The following is a 22,244-nucleotide window of genomic DNA, read 5'->3' on the forward strand; positions in this document are numbered from 1 at the left end:
GACTGTTTCTTTCTTTCTCTTGATAGAAGTAAGTTCGTTACAATTCAATGATAGCGCCTTGCGAGTGCATGATAATGTACGTTGCTATGAGGTATTTGTTCATTTGTGTCAACCACAATACCGGCATCAGATGTGGACACGCAATAACCATTTCTATGGACAATACCACGCAGTGACCGAAGAAGACAGAGCTCTGTCCTCTTCAGCCGTTGCCTGCAGGGGATCCTCCAATCCTGACAGAAGTGCGTACGGAGCTGCAATGTGCGTTCCTTGTGTTGCAGAAATAAGAACATGTTCAGATTGATTTACACACATCTAATGGTCTGCGAGGCAAGGCACGCAGTGCATTTTTGGGTCACACAGGTATCTTTAGCAGGTTGAAAAAAAGTTAGGCCTTCGCGGTGGTCAGGCTACAACGAAGTGACGAAAACGAAAGGAAATCCCATAAATGAAAAGCTGTAGAACGCGAGCAGGAAGACTCTATAGGTCAGAATTCACCGGTCCAATATGTGTCTGCTGTCCAGGTAGTGTCTTTGCCTCAACTATATTCAACTCCACAAAGTGGGCTGAAGGAAGGTTATGCATTACTAGATCACACTTACGATAAAGTCCTGTACCGGTCAGGTCAGGAACGATCCGTACGACCACACCACGACATCTAAACGGTCCCACTAGTCAATGCTTTTCCCGCCAAGATGTGAAATAACCCCCCCTCCCCTCCCCCCCGAGGTCCCTAATGGTTATCGACAACCTGTTCTGGGCGGCACCAACAAAAATGAGATAAAGGAGATCATAAAGGAGATCAGGAAGTGGATTTTTATTTTGTGTAATACTATTTTTACTAATACTAATTTTATTTTTTTACTAATGTTACTAATTTTTAATACTAATTTTATTGTGCCATATCAGGAACCACTAAGGACACTTAAACTCTGCATTTAGCAGTTGGGATCAATTTGGCAGGGGAGAGTGCACCGTGCAGCACGTGAACTTTTAACGGGCATGATTCCTATACAAAGACGATAACATCAATTACGATACATTATGCCAGCTCCTGATGTTGTAAGTCACTGTATTTTGTTTTTATTAGGGGATATAACGTAAGTGTCTATGATGACAGCCAACAACAACAACATCGTCATCATCATCAGCTAGCGAAGAAAACTCTTACCTCAGCCTAAAGAAGGACGTGAAAGAACGTATGAGTTATTAGACGGCCGCCTTGGGAAACATCTGTCCGGCTATCACGTGCTACGCTGTGTGAGAGCCCTATTTTTGGACTCATTAACAACTCCTTTATTCGTTACAAAGTACAGAGTCGTTACCCTACTACGGTGTCCCGCATCAGGACGGTCTTGTAACTTTGCTTCGCGTGGAAGAATATGAATCGCCTCACTGTTACTAAGCGTGTACAGATATTCGACAATACGGTGGTGATTATGTAGGCATCAGACAAAAAGGAGGCTCGATCGACTTGGTGCGCGCACCTGCCTAAACATCCGATTTGATTGACGCCTGATTGACACCTGTCCGGTTATAATGTCAGAAGCAGCGTGCACCGAGGTATTTTTCGAAATAATGGACTGTTTGCGGTAGCGTTACGAATTCTTAGCTCAATCTGCTTAGGAGTGACAGACAATGCATGTTTTCTAGTTTAACTTGAGTGCAAGTTACGTGTGCTTCGCGTTGGTGTGTTACTTGTCAAAACTGAACGACTAACAGTCTGGTGTGTAGCTAACAGCTTCTCAAATTTGATAGATAAGTGTCCCGTGATTGTTTACACTATATGAGGCAGGATCCCAGTACCAGCAAGAAGTAATATAGAAGAGGTGTTCTATATACTCTAATTTGAGGCAGTGAGCTACAGAGTTAGAGGTAACGCGTTACTGTAACTATGTTCCTTTTTTTTTTTTTTTGTAACGTGTAACTTAACTCGGTACTTTTGCGCCGTGGTAACTTTCAGGGGAACTCGTTCCTTTTTCAGGTACCTTTGCCAAAGTAACTTAAGTTAAGTTCCAAGTTTCTTTTAACTCGCTTTTCACTCACGTCCACATATTTTCTTGTTTTCTCTCCGGTTCCTTCGTGACATTTTTTGCCATCAAACGTGATATTCAATCAATGACAGTACTTTATTCAGGAAGTAAGAACCGCTGCCGTTGAAATTAAGCTGAACCATTGTGCGCCCACAGGGAGTAAGATGCAAAGCGTTCGAATACACCTCTACCAGAGAAATGTCATCATGACACTGGTAGAGAGACTAAAACCGAAACAAATCGGAAGGAGAGGGCTGGGTTCCACAAACGGGCACTTGTTCGCTGCCTCCCATTGAAAGAAAAGCAGGACCGAGGGTCGCGTCCCTTCAAAGGGCCATATCGTAATCCCCTCAAGACCGTAGCTTTCGGGCGCGACTTCGTTCACCTCTAGCTTCGAGCGTAGTTCAATTCTACCAAATTTGTGGCGCTGTCGAACACTATGACGTCATTTGTGTACAAACAGGGAGAGGTCTATTGTTGGACATAAACGAAAACGATCTTAGCGTGTTGCACTCCTCCGCAGGCAACTCAAGGTCTAACTCAACTGCTCACGCGCGCTGCACCTGCGTAATGCTATCTTATGTCCGAAGTAACTTGGAAGTAACTCGTTCTTTTTTTAAGTAACTCAGTAACTCCGAGTAACATTTCAGGCTGAAGAACTTCGTTATTAACTTATAGTTACATTTTGCACACGGTGACTTAACTTGTAACGAGTTCTTTTTGACAAGTAACTTCTCAATCTATGATGGACTTCCTCGTAATCCTGGATGTAACTATCAGCAAACATGAGTTGCAGAAAGTTCGACGAAAACACAAAGTGTATCACTGTTTCCGATAGCGAGTACAGAGAATCCCACATGATTAGAGACCCGTAAAATGCATAAATCTGTAGTCTTTTTGCTTACGTACGAACGTCCCTCGTGATTTAAAAGTTTCTACGGCCCTTATATGTTCCGCTCCCTCCTGACATGAGATAAGCGTCCGACGGAAGTTTTCAAAACAAGAATAAAAAGATAATGTCATTTGTTATCAAGCGACGAAACCACACAAACGAGAAAAAAATAACAGAAAAAAAAAGAAGACAACAGCTGAAACCCAGAAAGGTGTCATCCATATCGAAACCTCGCAACAGATTTCACCGACGCATTTCCAGCACCACGTACCTTGGACGAGAACTGAAACACCGAAGTTGCACACGCACTATCCCAGGGGATGGCGGCGGTAGGGGCGGCATGTTCCAAACGACACCCCCCCCGCGCCCCACTTTTTCACATGAGGTACCACACTGCACACTCAGATCTTCGTTTGTCACAGCTACTGTCACCTTCTGCTCGAGACTCAGGAAGGAAGGAAGTTATAAATGCAGTGTCCACCAGGGAAGAGGATTCACTCCGCTCGACACTTCATCTTCCGTGAGTGAGACACAGGCGCGTGCACTTCGTGAGTGAGCCTTGCCAAGACGCGTGGTATACTTGCAGACGACGATATCAGAACGCACGCGCACTTGGCTTCTCGAAGTTCACGCGCGGCGGAGCTGCGGGCGCCGTTTGAGCAAGACGCGCGGCCCTCACGAACGGGACGCGTAAAAAAAAAAAAAAAAGAATCGGGCGAGGAGGTATCGGTGAAAGAGAGGAAACACGACCTGGCTGTCACGTGATTGAGCCCCCCGTTGTTTCGCTCTTTCCCCTCTTTCTTTTGTCCCTTTCGGGTGTGTGTGTGTGTCTGTCTGTCTGACGAGTGACGTCATCTTGTATGTCTGAGAAGCTGCGTGAGCTACATTGGTGGAAGAGTATGTGGGTTTCTGTGGGAGTGATGGTGAACTGTTCAGGGACAGGTGAATGTTTTATGGTGGTCACCGGGGCTCACCAGCTCGTGTTCAGCCACGTGACTGTGAATATGGGGAAGGCGACCATTCTCGTTTTGGGGAGAAAGAGGCTACAAAGGGTAGAGGGGGCTGATGAAGGATATAGTATTGGTTTGAGAAATTTAGGAAAAGGCAGCAAAAAGGAGTATACGAAAACCAACTCCCCAACATCTTGTTAGGTACAGGGTACGATCTATGTTTTTGTGTGCACCTGTTCCGTGGAGTGAGGTGATAACACGATGTGGTCATTTGTGGACGCTATAGGTAAAGAGTACCCATGAATCCCCCAGTGTTCATTACGGCCAGTTTCTTGTCATAGTGACGTTCCCTTCATTTTATCACGTTGACAATTTTATCATACAAAGCTCACAAACACTGATTATTGAAACAGCTTCTACATCATTGGAGGACAAGAACTGCGCTCTCAAAAGTAAACTTCGCGGCACAGCGCGCCCCTAGCCAACCATCGTACTCGGCCCTGGTTTGTTGAAAACAGAGGCGTACGCCTCTTTCTGACACTCGTAGGTCCCGCGCGCTTTCCAAGCATTAGGTTCTGATAACGGTATTATCCTGTGTAATGGTTAGCCTTCAGTGAAGTCCTTTTTAAGAGCGTATCTTATACTAATCCCACATCACAACATGAAGCCCGTCAGCAGAATTTCAAAAGTCATTGGCAATTCGTATTCTTGCTGCTTCAAGAAGTCCCGGTCTTTCTTTTTTTCCTTCTTCTTTTGCGTATACCGTTCTCGCATCGCCAATTTTTTTCGCCACGGCTTTCAACATTCTCCGAAAAGTTTTCTTTACAAACCAACTTTCTTTTTTTTTAATTTTTTATTTCTTTTCCGTTTCCTACAGTCTAGTATAGCTACCGAAAGTCTCGTTAATAGAGGGCGCAGCGATAATGAGTATATATACTACCTTTCTTCTGCTTTCTTCCAGTTTTCTCCGAAGGTACAGCGATCGAGTGGTGATTCGAAAAACGTGGCGGTTCGAGAAAGTGAAATAAGTTTCTGAAAACTGCCTCGCAATTCAAGATAGACTATATACACGCACATACACACACACACATAGCGCATGGTGGCGTAGGGGGAGAGGAGGTGGCAGCGAACATCAACAAAGGGCATATATATATATATACCCCTCCACCGGTACCAGTATATCGCGCACACCGTTCAGAACAGTCTTGCCGAGAATTATTATCGATCCCATTAGTGGCTGTAATGTCGTCTTCGGAATCGTTGCGGGCAAAATAAAACTGCACCGGCGCCCGGCTCCAACATTCTGGGCCTCTTTTACCGTTATTATGCAACGTTTGTGGCACAGATGCAGCGAAAATTTAAAAAAAAAGAAAGAAAAAAAATAACCGTCACTTTTTTTTTTTTTTTTTTACGTTCCCTTTTGAAAATGGCAAGACTGCGATCCCAGCGTGCAATTATTTGTCTTTATGATTTCTTAAAAAGGGGGCAAATGCTTTCTGTATTTTCTCACTTTGCAGACGTTTTTTTTGTTTTTGTTTTTTACTTTACTCTGTTTTCGAATGAAGTACTGCAATTTTCATTTCTTTTAAGCGTTACCGGAATGAGCTCACATTCCACCAATGGCGTCGCGAGATGCATATGGCGTCGATGAAGAAAGTCATTTAAGCTTCGCCATGTTGTCCCGGAGGAGTGAAGACGGCAGAAAATGGCTCGCATTTCAAAGACAGTTAGTAGAGCATTTAAAGGTCGTGATTTGGCAATTTTGAGACTTAACTTCCCCTATTTAAAGAATGTCGAGAGATCCCACGAAGTAACACGAAGGCGATGTCCATTTACAAGGTTGCACACCTTACGCAGGTATCTGGATATAGCAAACGTGTTGAACGTGAAGAGATACTCGCTGTGCACACCTGCCATACTGTGTTGTCTCTCGTCCGACGGACCAGGCTGGTGGCAGTATATAGAAAAGGCCTATACGTGCAGCAACTAACTTCAAGTTAGTGCAGGTAGCTTACGCCTGTGCATAGCGGGGAATAAAGTGAAGTGATGTGAAGTGTGTTCAGTATGTCGATATGTCGCCATGTGCCAACACTCCTCATGTACACATGAAACGGACAGAAAATGAATCTGGCAACCGTCGGTATAGTTTTTTTAAGTTCGCGTCAACAATACAAAACGTTAAAAAGTACCCTCTCAATGTCGAGAACAGGGAAGCGTACGCCTTTTCTGCCCTTTACGTGTGCGCAACGTGTTACCGAAGTGACGTACGCCCCCGCCAAATCAGGAGGCAGAGCGGTATCGTTCTTAATGCTGGTCGCCCCTGACTGTGTTGCGCAGTGAAGTCTTCTTTTCTTCGGACACCAGCTCGAAACACAGAAAGCTAAAGGGCCAGCCTGTTTGGGACTCCGTCTGGACGACTTTTTCTGTCCCACACTTTTAAGTTTATTGCTGTCTTTGCTTGTGGTTAAGTTTTATTGCTCCTCCTACGGCAGCGGTAAACGAAGTGGGTGGGCGGCGCTGTTTGTTGCGGTTTATTGTTGAAGATGGCGGCGATGCAAAGAACTAAAACTCACCCAGCTTTGCACTGCCATTTCTGCTGGATGCGAAGCGGCTACCTTGACTGTAAAGGCGGCTTCACCAAATCTGAAATGGAGAGGCGGAATGACAGATGATCCACCACTGCTCCTGAGGCTGGTTCTGTTTCAGGTTTTGATTCAGAAAACGAGGCGAAGCAAAACGAATGTCAGTGTGGGATCTTCTTGCAACAGGGCACAAAACAAAGCGATATTTTTAACGAACGGGTCGCATGTAAAAGTTCTTATGGTTTCTTCCTTTTCCCGCTTCGTATGATTCAATGTCTACCACTGTGGCCTTGCAAGGAACAATGCATGCAAAGCATTTCATGACGCGTCCTGCCAAGTCCTGATATCCCAAAGTCAGCATCTTGCGGCGAAATAAAAAATTCCCCACGTCACAGCACTGGATTCTGCACAAGATACCTTCATCCTGCGTACTTCAATTATCTTTCAAAATCACTCTCGTTTCCGACTGACCGCAACCCTGCCCTGCACATATTTTATTACGCCCTCATAAATATCCTCAGCGACACGAGGACACCCCCCCGCCCCCATATTCAAATTACACGCGCTCGACGAAGAATATAAACAACAACAAGCCACCCCCTTTTTCGCCCCCCTTCTCTTTCTAAACAGCCTCGAACCAATGAAAACAACCCGCGTCTCCGTTCCACCAATAAGGCTCCTTGCAGCAGGCAGCAGCAAGTGATCGCCTGCGCAAATAACGTGACGACGCGGCATAAACAGAAAAAAAAAAATTCTAAACAGGGAGAAGAAAAAAAAACAGCACACGGAGAAAAATCAATTGGCGCAACGCACGCGCACGAATAACATAAACAACTTTCAAGTGCGGGAAAGGGGAAAGGACTGGCATCCTCCTTTCGTGCTATCCCGACAAATAAAGGAGCGTCCGCTTCTAAACATGCGCACGCCCTCGCTTTAATTCGGGAAAGCCGCCACCCAAAATTCCACTCCCCCATTCCCAATTTCCCTTTTTTTTCCCGCCGCTCTCCGACATCCACTCCTTATTCGATTGCGAGGACAACAAAGGATTTACAAAACAACTGCACGCTGCACAACAAGCGTTCGCTCCGCCTATCGCGATTGCTGTTTTTGTGCGCGTCCGCCAGGGCGTTTAATAATAACGATGTCGATGTGTTGTTGTTGCGGGAGATGCAAATTTGTTGATGTGGATGGCGATTTGCTTGCTCGATACGAGTGGAGGGGTGGACGCCGCTTGATGTGTTTATTGCTGATAGAGGGGGTGGAGTGACACTGGATCAGTTGCCGGGGTTGGTTGAGGATGTTTTTGTTGCTGTGGTAGGTGCGACTTCAATTGATGTATTCTTTGTTGCGGGAAGATTCTACATGGCCGTGCAAACTGCGCGACGGCGGTGGTGACCAAGAATGTCTTCGGAAGTACAGGGTGTTACCCTATAAAACTCTACCCGTGCCGCCATGCCGTATTCGCCAATTACTCAATGCAGGTGGCACATTGTGCGATCTTTATATAAAGCTCATAAGGACAATTAATCTTGGTAAATTTCAAAGTGATTGAGTGCCGCAGCACGAAGTTATAACTCAAAACGTGCAATTTCCATAGTCAAAACAAACAAGATGGCGGCGTTGAGAAGCGCACTTGACATGCTGCTCCCCACACGACAACGTGTCGCATATCGTGCCAGCCGGATGGAACTGCAGTTTTCATTTCGCTTTCGTGTAACTGTCCTATTTTCCTCAGAACTAAGCAACGTGAGGAACGAAAAATGCCGACGCATACTCAGCAGACGACACCCAAAAGGGATGGCGTCTGCTAACTGAGAGGCGCCATCTTGGCTGTTTTGACTACGGGAACCTCACGTTTTGCGCTATAACTTTGCGTTACGGTGCTCAATCACTTCGATATTTACCATGATGGAATGTCCTTATGAGTTTTATACGTAGGCAACACATTGTACCGTCTGCATTGAGTAATTGGCGAGCACGGCATGCCGGCGCGGGTAGACTTTTATAGGGTAACACCCTGTACATCTCGCTGTCCGAGAGCAAAGAAGTAAACCAGGGTGCAAATGCGGTTTCTGATCCCCTAGACTGACCTTTCCTCCCTTTTTTCTTTGTTCTAATAAATTTATCCCCCTAGACTGCTCCCCCCAATTACTCCCCATCCTATACTCCCGTGATCCCGAAATTTGTTCACAACTACTGCAAATAGTCCCTAAACTCCGCGCGTCCTTGCGTGTAGCACTGAAAGAGACTAATGGTTCTAACAATGCATCTACCTTATCATCATCCTTATTGTATATTTGAGTGTCTTTGTTTTTCGTATATAACCTTTGTGGTGCACCAATGACAACACCCTAGTAGTTGTTTTTGGGCACCTGATTATTATTATTATTATTATTATTATTATTATTATTATTATTATTATTATTATTATTATTATTATTATTATTATCTACTCCCCAAGAGGGCTACATTACCCTGTTTCTCCCCCTTCAGAGTGCACGTACCATCGGAGTCGTTGGAAAGCCCATACTGGACTATACGTGATGACGCAAAGGAAATGTACCGGAGCTGACAATGAAAAAATGGCTGGGAAGGAAGCGAGCTGGTGAAGATGATGCATAATGTAAAACCCCGAGACTAGGGAACACGAAAGGACAGGCACAACACGAAGTCTCAAACGCAGCTGAAAATTTTACTTCTATACAACCAGAGGGAAGGGAACAACCAGTGGAGGACAAAAAGGGTCAGTTCGGGGGAACAAGAGGTCTGCTCAAGGCGCTCATCATAAGGAACAGCCCTGTTTACTGATCCCGAGGTTCGAACACGGACCAGAGACGACAGCAACCCCATCATGTAAAAACCACGAATTTATATTACGGTAAGTGCAACAAGCTTCATGTTTAGAAGAAAGAATAGGGCTTATTCACGTGACGTCATCCGCAGGAGAGCGCCACTATCGCTAGCAATTTGCCGCCAAGGTCCTCAGAGTTTTGACTGTCCACGCCTACACCCACATCGCATTCCTCGTACACTTATTGGTGTTTCAAAGTTACTGTACCGTGCGAATATCATATGTACCACATCCAAGTAATTTCCATGTTCTTGACGTTAATAGCTCGTCTTAATAGCATATGGCAGTGAATGAAATCGGGAACCAAACTTCGAGGGACCTACATCATGGCGGCGATTTCGCCTCTTCGAAGCTAGTGCCCTCTAGAGCGATGACGCCAATGAACAAACTCTATAGGACGAGCGACACCCGTATGATATATGGGTGCATGAGTGCATATATGGGTGCACATATATGGGTCATATCGGTGCATAAATCGTGACACGATCGTTCAAGTGCGCATTACATCAGTACATTTGCAGGAAACCTTAGCCGCACTTAGATGCGCCTTTAGTCCTTTAATATATTTAGAAACGTAGAACAAGGGACACATAGGAGTGTTGCAGCAAGGTTTACACAGCGCCATTTCGGGCCCAAGCGGCCACGGATCTAAACAGTAGGGAGTTTCATCAGCGGGTTCTACGTGGTGCTTCAAGCGCTGTGCGTCAAGGAAAGCTACAAAACCTGTACGAAATCCACAGAAAAGGCGGTGCATCTTGCCGAGTGCTAAAAACTGGAGACCATGTATTTGAAAGTGCCACGTCGTCTGCTAAACTACCGCGCGTTGCATATTTTGGGGGCGCTTACGTTGCTGCTCACTCACGCCACCTGGCCAACAGAAACAGGTCTATGGAGTTGTCTGCTTGGACAATCTCAGCGATCTGACTAACCACTGGATCCCCTCCTGTTCTATGCATTACCCCTCGCGTGACATTCGATACGCCAAGCCAATCATGCCACCAATCCACCGCAACACAGACTTCCCGACTGTGCGCAACCTTGACCTTCAATATCGAGCTCCACTACACTACAAAAACACTTAAAAAAAAAAAAAAAGAACACCGCAGTATGCGACCGCAGTATCTCTCGTGCTCGTCCCCCCGCAGTTCCAAAAGCACCCGTACCTCATCTCAAATTCCACAAAATTACCAACTCCCACAACCCCCTTCCCCCTTTCTCTACCTCCCCCCATTCCCAATCACGCGCAGGCAAGCAACCAACCAACCCCAATCTCCGTATAACATCCCTTCAAGTAACCTTTCCCCACGCGCATATTCTGCCGAAAATCAAATTGAGGCACCAAAACGATAAAAACGCAAATTTCGGGTTTTTTGCCGACTGCCAGGTCCACGCATTCTGAACGAGACAGAACTTTGCGCAAATATACCATGCCCCCCTAAAATATCGTCCGCATGCGTCGCATACACGATGCTTCGGATGCCGCTTCCAAAAAAGGCGGACAGCCCCCAAAATCGGGCCCCCCCCCCCCCAACCAACAAACATTACGTCATTTTTATTTACTTCTTTTTGTTCGGGGAGGCGTATATGATGTTTGTTTGCTAGAGGGCGAGGAGGGTGAAAGAGGAGAGGAGAACAAGATGGGAGAAGGAAGGTGTTGAAGTTGAAGAAACGGTACGAGGAGAAAGTGAGAGAGAGAGAGAGATTCTATTTGCTGGAGGATGAGGAGGCAGTATTTGGTGTACACATTTTTGCGTCGGCCCCGTTCCCATGACCGGGGGCATGCTTTTGCAGAGCCCGTATATAAGATGTGCCCCTCGGCCGTGAATGTTTAGACATGTGGATGCCTCTGTCATTTTCGCTTAGTTATGTCGGGAAAGAAGATAAATAATAATAATAAAACAGAAAAGGTCTATATAACAGAACAGGGACGGAGCAGCAGAAGAGGAACACATGTGTTTTTCAGACGAGAGCGGCAACTTTTTTGAGTTGCTCGAAAAGGACTCGTTTTGTGGTCTTGTGTTTTTATGCTTGCGGCGGGGGTCTGCTAGGCGTGGGTGAGAGACATGTGTGCACTGGTGGTTGTGTTGGGGGTGGGGGGTGGGGGGGAGGAGGTTTTAAGTTCTCGCCAAGTGTGGCTTTCTTCACAGAAGTCGAGCGGGGAAACGAAGAAGTGTCTAATGTATAAAGCTTTATGTTCTGTGAAGAACCGGAAGAGCGATATGGGTTCTCACAGGTGGCGCAGCAGTGGTTGCTTCGTGGTCGCTGAAACGTGTTCAAGCGGTGTCGATAAATCGCCGAAATTTTGAAAACGTACTGCCGAAACGTGAGCTGCTTTCTGAGGTCAAATCCAACACGCGAACAAAACAAAAAGACGTGGGAGGCGCACGCCAGATGGTTTCGGAACGACCAACTAAGCACTTGTGTTTGTTTGATTCAAATTAACGCTGTTGGGTCGTTGGCAATTTTTATTTATTTATTTATTTAGACATACTACTGGCCTACGGGCCTGAGTATAGTGGTGGCAATACAAAACTAGAAAGCAAGAGAAGAGACAGAGAGGAAAAAAAGTTTACGTGGACACGTTTGTATGCATCGCATACATTCGGTAATATATAAACAAAGATAATTTAACACGCAAATTAGAGTGGTGCAAGCGAGCTGGTGTCCCGTCGAAAGAAGTGACATTTCATTCGGTTTGAGGAACACGCAAGACGAAGAACAACGAAGACACGCAAGCCTGCCTTTTGACTGCTTCGATTACCAGCCTTGCCGGAGAGCAACGATATTCCGTTCCCCCTTTCCCCTTCTTCTCACCCTACCTTCTGCATTAAAGCTTCATTGCTGGTTTGAGCCTTATGTTGAGCCTTCCTTTTCTTTTTCGTTTGCCCCTTCCCCCTTTTTTTTTCGGAATAGCAAGCCGGCTCTTTGCCTGGCTAACCTTTCCTTTCTTTTTTTCTTAATAAACATACCCCCCCCCCCTTGTGTTGTCTTCTTCGTCTTATGTTTTCATCAAACGCAAGGAAATGTTACGACTTAGACGACAACGTCGACAAGCTACGGCTGCGTTTGAGTTTCAATTTATACAATCCGAACACTGTTCCACATGTTAGGGCCAGGAATATTTTCCGCGTACATCGAGACAATAAAAATGCGCCCATATATAGGCACCTGCTTAACCATCGTCAGCAGACTAAAATCAATAAACCTTGAACGATGAGCAACATAGGCCGACCAAAATCACTCCACAACACGCACAAAAACGCGCACATGAAAATTATTTATTACACAGCGCGAGCAAAGCCACCACGTTGACCTCCAGGCACCGAGCAACAACTTCCAATCGCTCGCCACGCCAATCATTTTCTCTCAATCAACTCATATCTCACGTATGATGGTGGTACAAATGTACTGTACACACGCACATATCAAAATATATCCCCGCGCTGCGTAACGTGTATATACAGCGTCCTCGCCAAAAAAAAAAAAAAAATACTGCTTGCACGCTGTTTATCTCGTCAAGCTGTGACATTGGACGTGTCGTTCTTATAACGTGACTCCCACGCCGCCACGCAAAAGTCTTTCCATGTGTTCCAGCACTCATTTATTCAAAGCACCAACCGAGGTCGAGTTGTTTACCCGCGCATATACGACTGACAGTGATTCAAAGGCTGACTCACCGCCCGGCGAAACAAACAACTTGTGTGTCTCGTGACAGGCGATTTCCTGTTTTCTTTTTCAGTGCGCAGGCTGAGGTCGCATACGATGGATCACAGTTCCATGCGATGCCGTTATCATGGCCTCTTACACGCGTGGCATTGCTTGAGCTCAAACCTATTTGGCAGCACAATGTACTGAAAGTTCAGTGCAATAGGGGTGGACGGGTAGCTGGAAGGTCTTGAACAGATTCGTGAAACTAAAGAATATTGAGAAGACACATACCGTCCACCCCTATTGCACTCGATTTTCAGTGCATTGTGCTGCTTGGGACGGCGCTGAATGCTCAGAGAAGACAACGAAAACGGGAGAGGAAGCGGCGTGACAAGAAACTATGGTGAAGGAAGGGGTGGTGTCCTTCTAGTTCACCATAAAGGAACTAAGATGTATTCCAACCAAGCAACTAAGACCAAGAACCTTTAGAAAAACCCTAAAGACCAGATGAAACTGAAACTAAAACTAAGAACTACGAAACTAAGATATATTCGTTGAACGCTTGTGGCCACCTCAACCGCCATGCTGCGTCATCCATCGCATCAAGTCATCCACAAAGTTGATGCATCCAACCCGCGTCATGTCAACCGCCGAGCGGTCTCGTCGAACGCGCCATGACATCCACGGGTTGATGTGTTGGCATGGTAGATGACCTGGCACACTGGATGTGGTTACGCGGAATCTTCGCTGAGGACTATATGTAAAGGGCTTACCACACCTTGAACAACATGAAAGCCACGTGAACGTTATATTGCTCTGCACGTGTGGGACCTTCCCGTGTGTGTTATGTGTGTTTCCCTTCCTTGTTTTTGATTCTACCCCTCTCTCTCTCTCTTTTTTTTCTATAGGGTACACTGTTGCCACTCCTGCAGGCAGACCGTCCATCTTTAAAATACACGAAACGTCGAAGGCTGCACAGTGGATTGAGTATGAAACATTACGATAAGGGATCGCTCAATTGCCCTAGTCCAAATATCCGTCAACTTCACGTGAAAAAAAAAAAAAGAAAAGAAAAAGTCAAATTCCAATTTCATGTCCATAAACGACGTCATCTAACCTATTGTCCTAATGCCTTGGTACACCTGTGTCTCAGTGGGAACTATACCTATGGCAGGCCTGTATACCGCCTTTCGGAGCTAGGAGTACCTCAATCCTACAACCATAATGGAGAACCAGGAGCTCTTCTAAGCAGACGCGGCTTTCAGTACCGAAATCTAGTTTCGCGTCGTGTTCAACGTGGGCTTGTATACCCAGGGGTCACAACGAATCTTTCTGGAACTCGTTCCGACATGAGCAACCTCTGAGGCGTTTAATTAAATTGTAAAATGTGAAACATTTACTGTAAAGTACTGAGCTACATTCGTAGGTGACAATAAGAACCGGTAAGAACTGATGATGATGACGAATCACAGCCTATCCATCATCCCGAAGAGCCTGCTCTTATAGTTTGCTAGAGAAGTGAATGTTACAATTCTATCAAGCGTCCTTTGGAGAGGGCGGCCGCTCCTTTTGTTGTTGTTCTTCTCCGTAGCAATCCATCAGCTGATCAATGGAAGGTTGTTCAGTATGGTCGGGTTTGCGTGTCAATAAATACGACCTATATACTGAACTGCACCGCGGAGTCAAAGAGCAGCTTTTCGACAAAACAACCTCTGTGCACTCCCGTTGTAGCGTCTCTTCCTTGTCCTCCACGAAGTCAGTCAGAGCAAATTGCGAAGCGAACACAGGTTTCAGTCTCCTATATTCTCTCCATTTTAGTCCCATTGGTAGTCCCGTCACTTCGAGTAAATTCCTGTCAGATCTTCAGTACATCGAGCCCGAATCTACAGCAGCACACCAAGAGGCGATGCTGTGGCAGTAACGTTTTTATTCATTTTATTTTTTATTTATTTATTTTTATTTTTTTAACGTGGATAAGGATTTTTTTCCCACTTACGATTGCCGATTGGAATGACCTTCCTCAGTCCTTAGTCACCTCGCCTAACCATCAAACTTTCCGTAGAAACTTGGCATCATATCTACACATTTAGTGGGGAAGCATTATCTCATGTCTTGTATGTGTGTGTGAATTTTGTTATTACCTTAACTATTTTGTGCAGTGTTTGTGCTGTTTCATGTACTGATGTTGCATATATTGTATGTATCCCCCTCATGTATCGCCCCAAGGGCTCTTTGAGGTATTTACATAAATAAATAAATAAATAAATAAGCGACCAGCCCGTCGACTAATGCGTCCAATAAATTCGCCCATGCCGATTAACGATCTTCCTCTGTGAAGTGGGCAGGGTCCTGTGGCTATACCACGGGGAAACATCCCATGTCATCGTCACTTCTCCTTCATTTATTGTTGTTGTTGTTCCTCTTCATGGGATGACCCCAAACGGGTATCTCCGGACCCTATTAGTTTATGGCTCTCCCGGAGAAGCACCATACAGCAGTTCTGAAAACGCACAACAACAACAACAACACTTTGTGTCATCCTCGCAGGTCAGGTACTACGAAAAAAGGAACGTTCAGTTACGTTACATGCAAGCGGCTATAAAGAGGCTGTCGTACAAACATCCCTGTACACCACTTCTGAGAAGGCGTAGCCCTGTTTACACATCCTGTTAAAACACGCAGAGAGAGAGAGAGCCTGTATACGCTACTCAGCAGTTCCAAGAATTTGCTTCTTATACATACAGCGCCTGTTTACTTTTGCTCCGTTTGCTGCCTGCCTGGGGTCGAGATAGCAAAAGGGACGGTTGTAGGATGTGTACAACTCACACGGCCAATAGAGATAAAAGGAAGTTTACGTGGACAACTGACGCATTTTGGTGAATGACCCTGGAGCACACCGACGCGTGGACGTTAGCAGTGAGAGGGGAAAAAAGTTCGGATACTGCGATTGAAGGTCATCGTTATATCCAATGCTGCCGACGCTGAGAAGAATAGTTATTTCGTATCGGCTAATCTGGCGTGCAGAACGACGTCTGCATGGTTAGCTATCACCATCAGAGTGCCACTTTTCTTTCTTTTCTTTTTTTTTGTTAAATCACATTATAGGGATACAACAACAACTTTATTTTGGTGATAATGAGTAGGGTATTCCATTTCGTATTAATGCTGTGAGGATGTGATCAGGGGCGGCGGAAGGGGGGGGGGGCTACGGGGTTTACTGTAGACCCCCTGAATTTGTGAAGGGGGCACAAAATCCCCATGCAGGTGAGGCGCCAAAGTGTTATCTCAGGTGCCGCATGCGAATAAAATGCCATAAACCCTTGCTTGCATAAACCGAAGCTCTACAATGATGAGAAAAGTAAGCAGTGCATTTAGGGCACGGCGTTGATGAGCTGAATTTGACCCCAAAGCCAGGTATCGTGGCATTGTGATAGGGTAAGAGTCTAGCTGATTTAAAGTTACTGCGTGTATAGCATATTTCTGAAAACTTATTATAGGGGAGAATGTTTGTAACGTAAATGTCGTTGACGCTAAAAAGAAAAACAGAGGTAGTGGGGCGATAGTGAGCCAACTTTTACGCTCGTTTGACCACACGCATGCGCACCAGCCCACCTCCCACATCCCCCCCACCCGCCCGCATTACGGACGTTCACATCAATGAGCCACAGGCATCGTCTCTCACAATGCTCACGCGCGCGACGCTCAAAGTAAAAGCGGGAAAGAGAGGGTTCACTCGGGCCTCTCGGTTAACTGTCCCCCTGTCGTCGAGACCAGGGAGTATATAGTATACAACTACACAGACGTCTTTTGTCTCAGCGACTCCGCCCTTATTAAACAGAGGAGGGAGGGGTTGGAGGAGGGAGAGAGAGAAGCATTTCCGTCCAAACAATCCAGCCGGGCGGCATCCGCCAAAAGAAATGCAGCCGAGACGCAAACAAAAGGTTATACTCCCTCTCTCACGAACAACGCGAGAGAAAGACCGAGGCAATTGCTGTAAGCAATACACACAGCGTTGTTGTCAAGCCGCCAGTTTCAAAGAGGGTCGCGCGCGCTTGGCGCTTTCTTCGAGATTATAAGAAAGATAAGGAGTCAAGAAAAATATGACAGGCCGCTGGAGGTTGCAATATTGTGGGGGAGTGGTATTGTGATGCAGCTAACGAGCTTTGTCTCGCGTCGAAGTGAAAGTGCGCACGAGCAGAAATGACAAGAAAGAGAGGGAGAAGGACGAAAAGTGGGGGAGAAAAAAAAAACAACTGAGGTGATTGTGTAAGTTACGGATACAATAGCACGCAATGTCGCTTGCGTTTCAACATTATAGAATTCTAGTACATCGTACGCTATCGCTTTCGCGCAACGTAAAGATAACGTTGGTGGTACTGCGCATGCGCAAAATATGAATAGCGCTTCGCGCATTGCGCAGAAACACCACGCTATCCCTTACGTACGCAAAGGCAATAGCGTACGATACCCTAAAACTCGCTATTCATATATTCGAACGAGCCTCAGAATGTTTCGCGATATGAACAGGCACCATAGGAGTCCCATGCCACTTATAGAGCTGCGAAGCTCTAGGGGGGGGGGGGGATATGTTTATTCGAAGAACAAAAAGAAGAAGAGAAAGGGAAAACACTATAGGGACAGTGGGTGTAAAACAAAGGAGTAAAGAAAAAAAAACATCAGTGGAAGCCAACCTTGTGCCAACAGCGTATCAGTGCACGAGTGAGAGAGAAATTGCAAAGGAATCCCTGAATGGGAACGTCTGCAGAACACGGAGGGAGACTCGCTACTCAGTTAGGGAAAGAAGGTATATGATAAGCATTACGTGCAAGCATGAATGGGTCTCCTTAGATACGACTACGTTGATGCGGCGTCGTAATCGGTCACCGTTTGCCGTAGCCGAGTGCGGCTGATACCAGCATAAAAAATAAGGTAGCCAACCTTGCGCTCGTGCGCAATCGTGTCAACTGTCGTCAGGTTGCATTTATGCTATTCATATCTCTATATGATCTCCGTTCACTAAGCAAAATACCCGAGCTCTTGAGAGACTCAGGTCTGATGAACAGCCTGTGAACTCAGTCGTGAAATCTCATTCTTCTTCTGTGCCCCACTCTCACCTTCAGCGCATTAACCTCATGCTTTCTTTTTAAAGTCATCTTCTGTGATTCATCTCATCATTCCTTCACCGTTTGTTAGTCATCTTTTTTGTCATCTTTGTCTTTAATCTACCTCATCCTTCTTTCATCATCTGGTAGTTTTTCGTTTTTTCCTACTTCTTTTTCTTTTTCTTTATTTCTTATTTCGTAATTTTCTTTATTTATTTATTTATTTATTTTTCTTACTTTTTTTCCTTTTCTTTATTTCTTTTTTCTTAATTTTCTTTCTTTATTTATTTATTTATTTATTTCTTATTCCTTCTTATTTCTTTCTTTCTTTCTTTCTTTAATTATTCTCTTTTCTTTTTATTTATTTATTATTATTTCTTATTTCTGGAATAGCAAGCCGACGTCCCGTTTGGCTGACCTTTCCCCGTTTTTTTTCCCTTTTTGTCTAATAAACATATCCCCCCCCCCCCCCCCCCGAGCTCAATGCCGTCTTGTTTTACGCCCCATGACATCATCATTCATTTGCTGCTGTTGTTCTTAGAACTTTCACCGACCGCTTGTCCCTCGAACGCGCAAAAATATTGCGTGTGAGAGAGAGAGCTCCTTGCAGTTCCCGTCTGCGAAGTTGCCGAGCCGCGATCAACGCGAAGGCGGTCAACCTGTTCGCTCTCGTCCATATTGTGGTCGGGACAATAGACAAACAAACAAAGCGGCCCGAAACGGGACGGTTATCGCGTTCCGCCTTAACGTTTCGGTCGTCACAATAGAGGTTGTTATCCAAATGCCAGCTTCAATTTAACTGCACGGAAACCTTGGCGCCTTGTTGGGTCGACCACAAGCATCCTTCGTTCGCCTTGTTGTTGTGGCATAGTTTGTAAGCGTCTGTGTAAAGGCGTCTCGTTAAACGGGTTTAAATGAAATGCGTGCCACGTAGGAGGGATACAGTCGTGCCTAGCGAACGCTGTATCGAGCAACGCGTTCGCTGTCAATGCCTTAATTGGACGAGGACGGAAAAATATTGTGTATGTCGCTAGCCACTGGTGCCCTGCTCTTGTACTTGGAACTGTACAGCGACAGAAGAGGAAAGAAATTTCGAACTCTCAACATATGTCGCAAGCACATTATTATTATTTTCTTTTACACCTTTCGGGTATAAACGTCTTGTCGCATATAGCACACACCTTTGTGGTGCAAGTTTCACATCATACAGACGAGCGTTCTGTAAAACCTGCCCTTTGAAAGCGTGTATTCTAAGAAAAAATAAATAAATAAAAGAAAACACAATTTTCGGGGGGTTGTATTCCGTGTAAAACACTGTTTCAGATGGGTGTTTTGCAAACACCCGTTTTCAACGCTGTTATTATACCTTTGCATTGAGTCTGTGGAATTAAAGGGGGCGTTCATTCACAAAAACGCCCCTGCTACACAATGAAAGGTGCAAATAATTTACAGCGAATGACAACGAGTTACCTGTGTGTAGGACGTACAGGACGTTAATGCAGACTCGCTATCTATATTTCCGCTGCCCATGAACAGTGATGCCATACAGTAAGACCGTCAATGACCGCTCCTGTCAACTTGCATGGACATCGCATGGACTACTATGCATGTCACAGACAACGCGAATGCCATTTGGTTCCAAGGTACTATATGATACCATAATTTAGGCACAAAATCCGAACGTAAAAGCTATCACGTGGAGAAAAGTCGGAAGCTTTCTCAAAGGCAGCCGAAGCATGAAAAGAGATGCAATAGAAACATATACAAACTCCTTTACAACGAAACTCAGGGGACAGCAAAAAAAAAAATCGCTGTAAAGGTATTTTCGTTAAAAAGGATGTCCATTATTGGACCTATAGGGCTCCAGCGGGACCGCAAAAAAATTCGCTGTAGGGGTATTTTCGTTAAAAAGGTGTTCGCTATAAAGGAGTTTGACTGTATAGACAAGTAAATAGCGATAACAAATGCTGTCCGCTAAAGAGCCTCTCTTGAAAATATAGAGAAACACACCGATGTGCGCGCATGCGTACCAGACATGCATATCTCACCCAGTTCTTTTAGGCCTTCTTATTTTCTTTTTCTCACCAAACCGCCACTCCACTTTTTTTCTTTTTTTTTTTGTAGAAAAGAGAATGTCTGCCCGCATTTACTCCTGGTCCACCGGTCACTTTGTGGAACACTCGAATGACAATTCGTCACGACTTTCTCCTCTCACTTGAAAAAAAAAAATACAGACAGAAAAGCCTCAACATCTAAAAAAAAAAAGAGCCGCCCCGCCTTGATATTCTTTTTTGTGCCTGGTTTCGAAAACTCGTACACGCGCGCGTGACAAAAATCGCGCGCGCAGAAAAACTTTTATTTCTTTCTTACCAACTCGTCGCGATGTGCACATAAACGTACACGACGATTATTATGCAACGCTAAAAAAAAAAAAAAAGGCAGACACCAGGACAGGGGGCGCTACCTACCTACCCCCACTTGGTTAACGCCGAAAAAAAAAAAAGAAGAAGGGGCTCTGCAGCGTTCTCAAAGACTTCACGACACCTTTCAATAAGCATCAATGCCATTATTATTAGGAATGACCTTGACCAGCTCTCACTCGGTGACAATCTCGCATCTGCTGCTTCCATCGGCTTCGATAACAAAATAAAGCGTCCCCACCCTAGCTGGCTGGCTGGCTGTCGTCTCCTCTGACAGTAGAGCACGCCGCGTGGAGGGCGAATTTCGCACAACGGCTAGACGATTTTTTTTTAAATTTTTATTTTTTGCAAGAGGCGGTGGCCCTTTTTTTTTTATACACACGCTCTCAAACCGCCATCTTGTTTTCTTTTATTTATTAATTTATTTTTTTTAAATTTTAGTCCTACTAAGTCTGGCGTTTATTCGCCGCATTTGACTCCCCGTAATCTATATATGCGTTTTCCGAAGAATACTCGTATACGTTCTCCTTGCCCTTGAAGATGTAATTGTCATTGTGGAGCCATTGTACGAGGGCCGACGGCACGCGTTCTGAGAAGCACCGTTTTATTATATGCGAGTTTAATGCGCCGGGCGGGGCTTTCAATAGATTCGGGAAGCCGTGCGGATCTACTGTACCCGCCTCGGATCTCTTATACGTATTCCAGCTTCAGTCGTGAGCCAGATGTAAAAGGAAGTGTTCCCACTTAGAAGTCGGAAAGGTGAAGATGTATGCTATCCGGTGTATAGAAGCGGTGAAGATGTTACATACTGCGCCGTGTCAGTACAGGGAGGAGGAGGGGCGGAAGGGATTCTTTTTTTTTTTTTTTGTTCTTTTTTTAGAGGGCCAGAAGGGTTTAGGAGTTTCTTCTGTGGATGAGATGCCGACTTTTTTTCGACCTTCGCGCTTGCTGTTATTGTCGAACGACGAGAGCTTTGTGTACAGATTTTATACGTAATTTTTTGCTCCCATTCAGCGAGGCATTTTCTTTCAGAGAAGCAGTGTCGAGTCTTTTCTTTTTTTTCTTTTTTTGTCCTATTCGATGCGAGGGTGTTTTGTGAACGAGCGTTGCAAATCGAATTTAAATGGCTGTTGCATGCTTTTCCTTTTTTTTTTTAATGGTTTCCATTTCTTTATTCTCTTCCTGATATTCAAGCCTAAATAGGCTTACCAGGAAAGTACACAAAGTCAAACACGGCTAACAAAGACATTATATGTATGCATGTATATATGTTTTATATATTCAAACTCAAACACTATATATGTATGTGCAACGGCTTTGTGTCAGAGAGTCATGCTTTCTGCACATTTGAACTATCCAAATAAACACAACAGCTAACAGAAACACACATTGCGACCTCTTGTAAAATTTTTTACTAGGTATAGTAGGCATATTGTGCGCTAGATGCAAACCGGGTTATTTGCATTTCGTTCTCCAAAAAGAAAAGAAAAAAGGAGTACGCATAATCAAGTGTAAGGGTAATAAATTAATATCCCCATTCCACCCCTCCGGGTTTGAAAAGGAGCATTTCCTACAATACGTGTCGTCATAAGGTAAGGTCACACGAACGAAGCGAAATGCGCGACTCCAGACAGTTGCAACTACAACACCGATTCCACAAAACGGCTTCAGAAATAACGGAGTAAGACAAGAGTGAGACATAGAAAAACAACAACAACAACAAAAACGACACGATTCTCAGAATAGCGTTGTCACCAGGAAGGGCG

General features: G+C 45.1%; 1 protein-coding gene and 1 long non-coding RNA gene across 3 annotated transcripts in view; one reads left to right on the top strand and one right to left on the bottom strand.

Moving 5' to 3' along the window:
• LOC135398952 (uncharacterized) overlaps positions 1–14,422 on the top strand; it is a 33,248-nt gene extending 18,826 nt beyond the window's left edge. Inside the window, exons 2-3 of the long non-coding RNA XR_010424157.1 lie at positions 8,951–9,335; positions 13,865–14,422. This is a non-coding gene — a long non-coding RNA (uncharacterized LOC135398952). The remainder of the gene's footprint in view (positions 1–8,950; positions 9,336–13,864) is intronic.
• The window catches only part of LOC135398946 (forkhead box protein P1-like), a 227,485-nt gene that overhangs the window by 196,464 nt on the left and 8,777 nt on the right, over positions 1–22,244 (bottom strand). The window contains exon 2 of one of the 2 annotated variants that reach the window (XM_064630527.1): positions 6,449–6,518. The gene's annotated coding sequence lies outside the window, so the exon portion shown is untranslated. Of the gene's footprint in view, positions 1–3,196; positions 3,539–6,448; positions 6,519–22,244 lie in introns of those variants that run through there. The other variant, XM_064630526.1, reaches the window with a different exon arrangement.

This window comes from Ornithodoros turicata, chromosome 6 (genome assembly GCF_037126465.1).
Source record: "Ornithodoros turicata isolate Travis chromosome 6, ASM3712646v1, whole genome shotgun sequence".
Taxonomy (NCBI): domain Eukaryota; kingdom Metazoa; phylum Arthropoda; class Arachnida; order Ixodida; family Argasidae; genus Ornithodoros; species Ornithodoros turicata.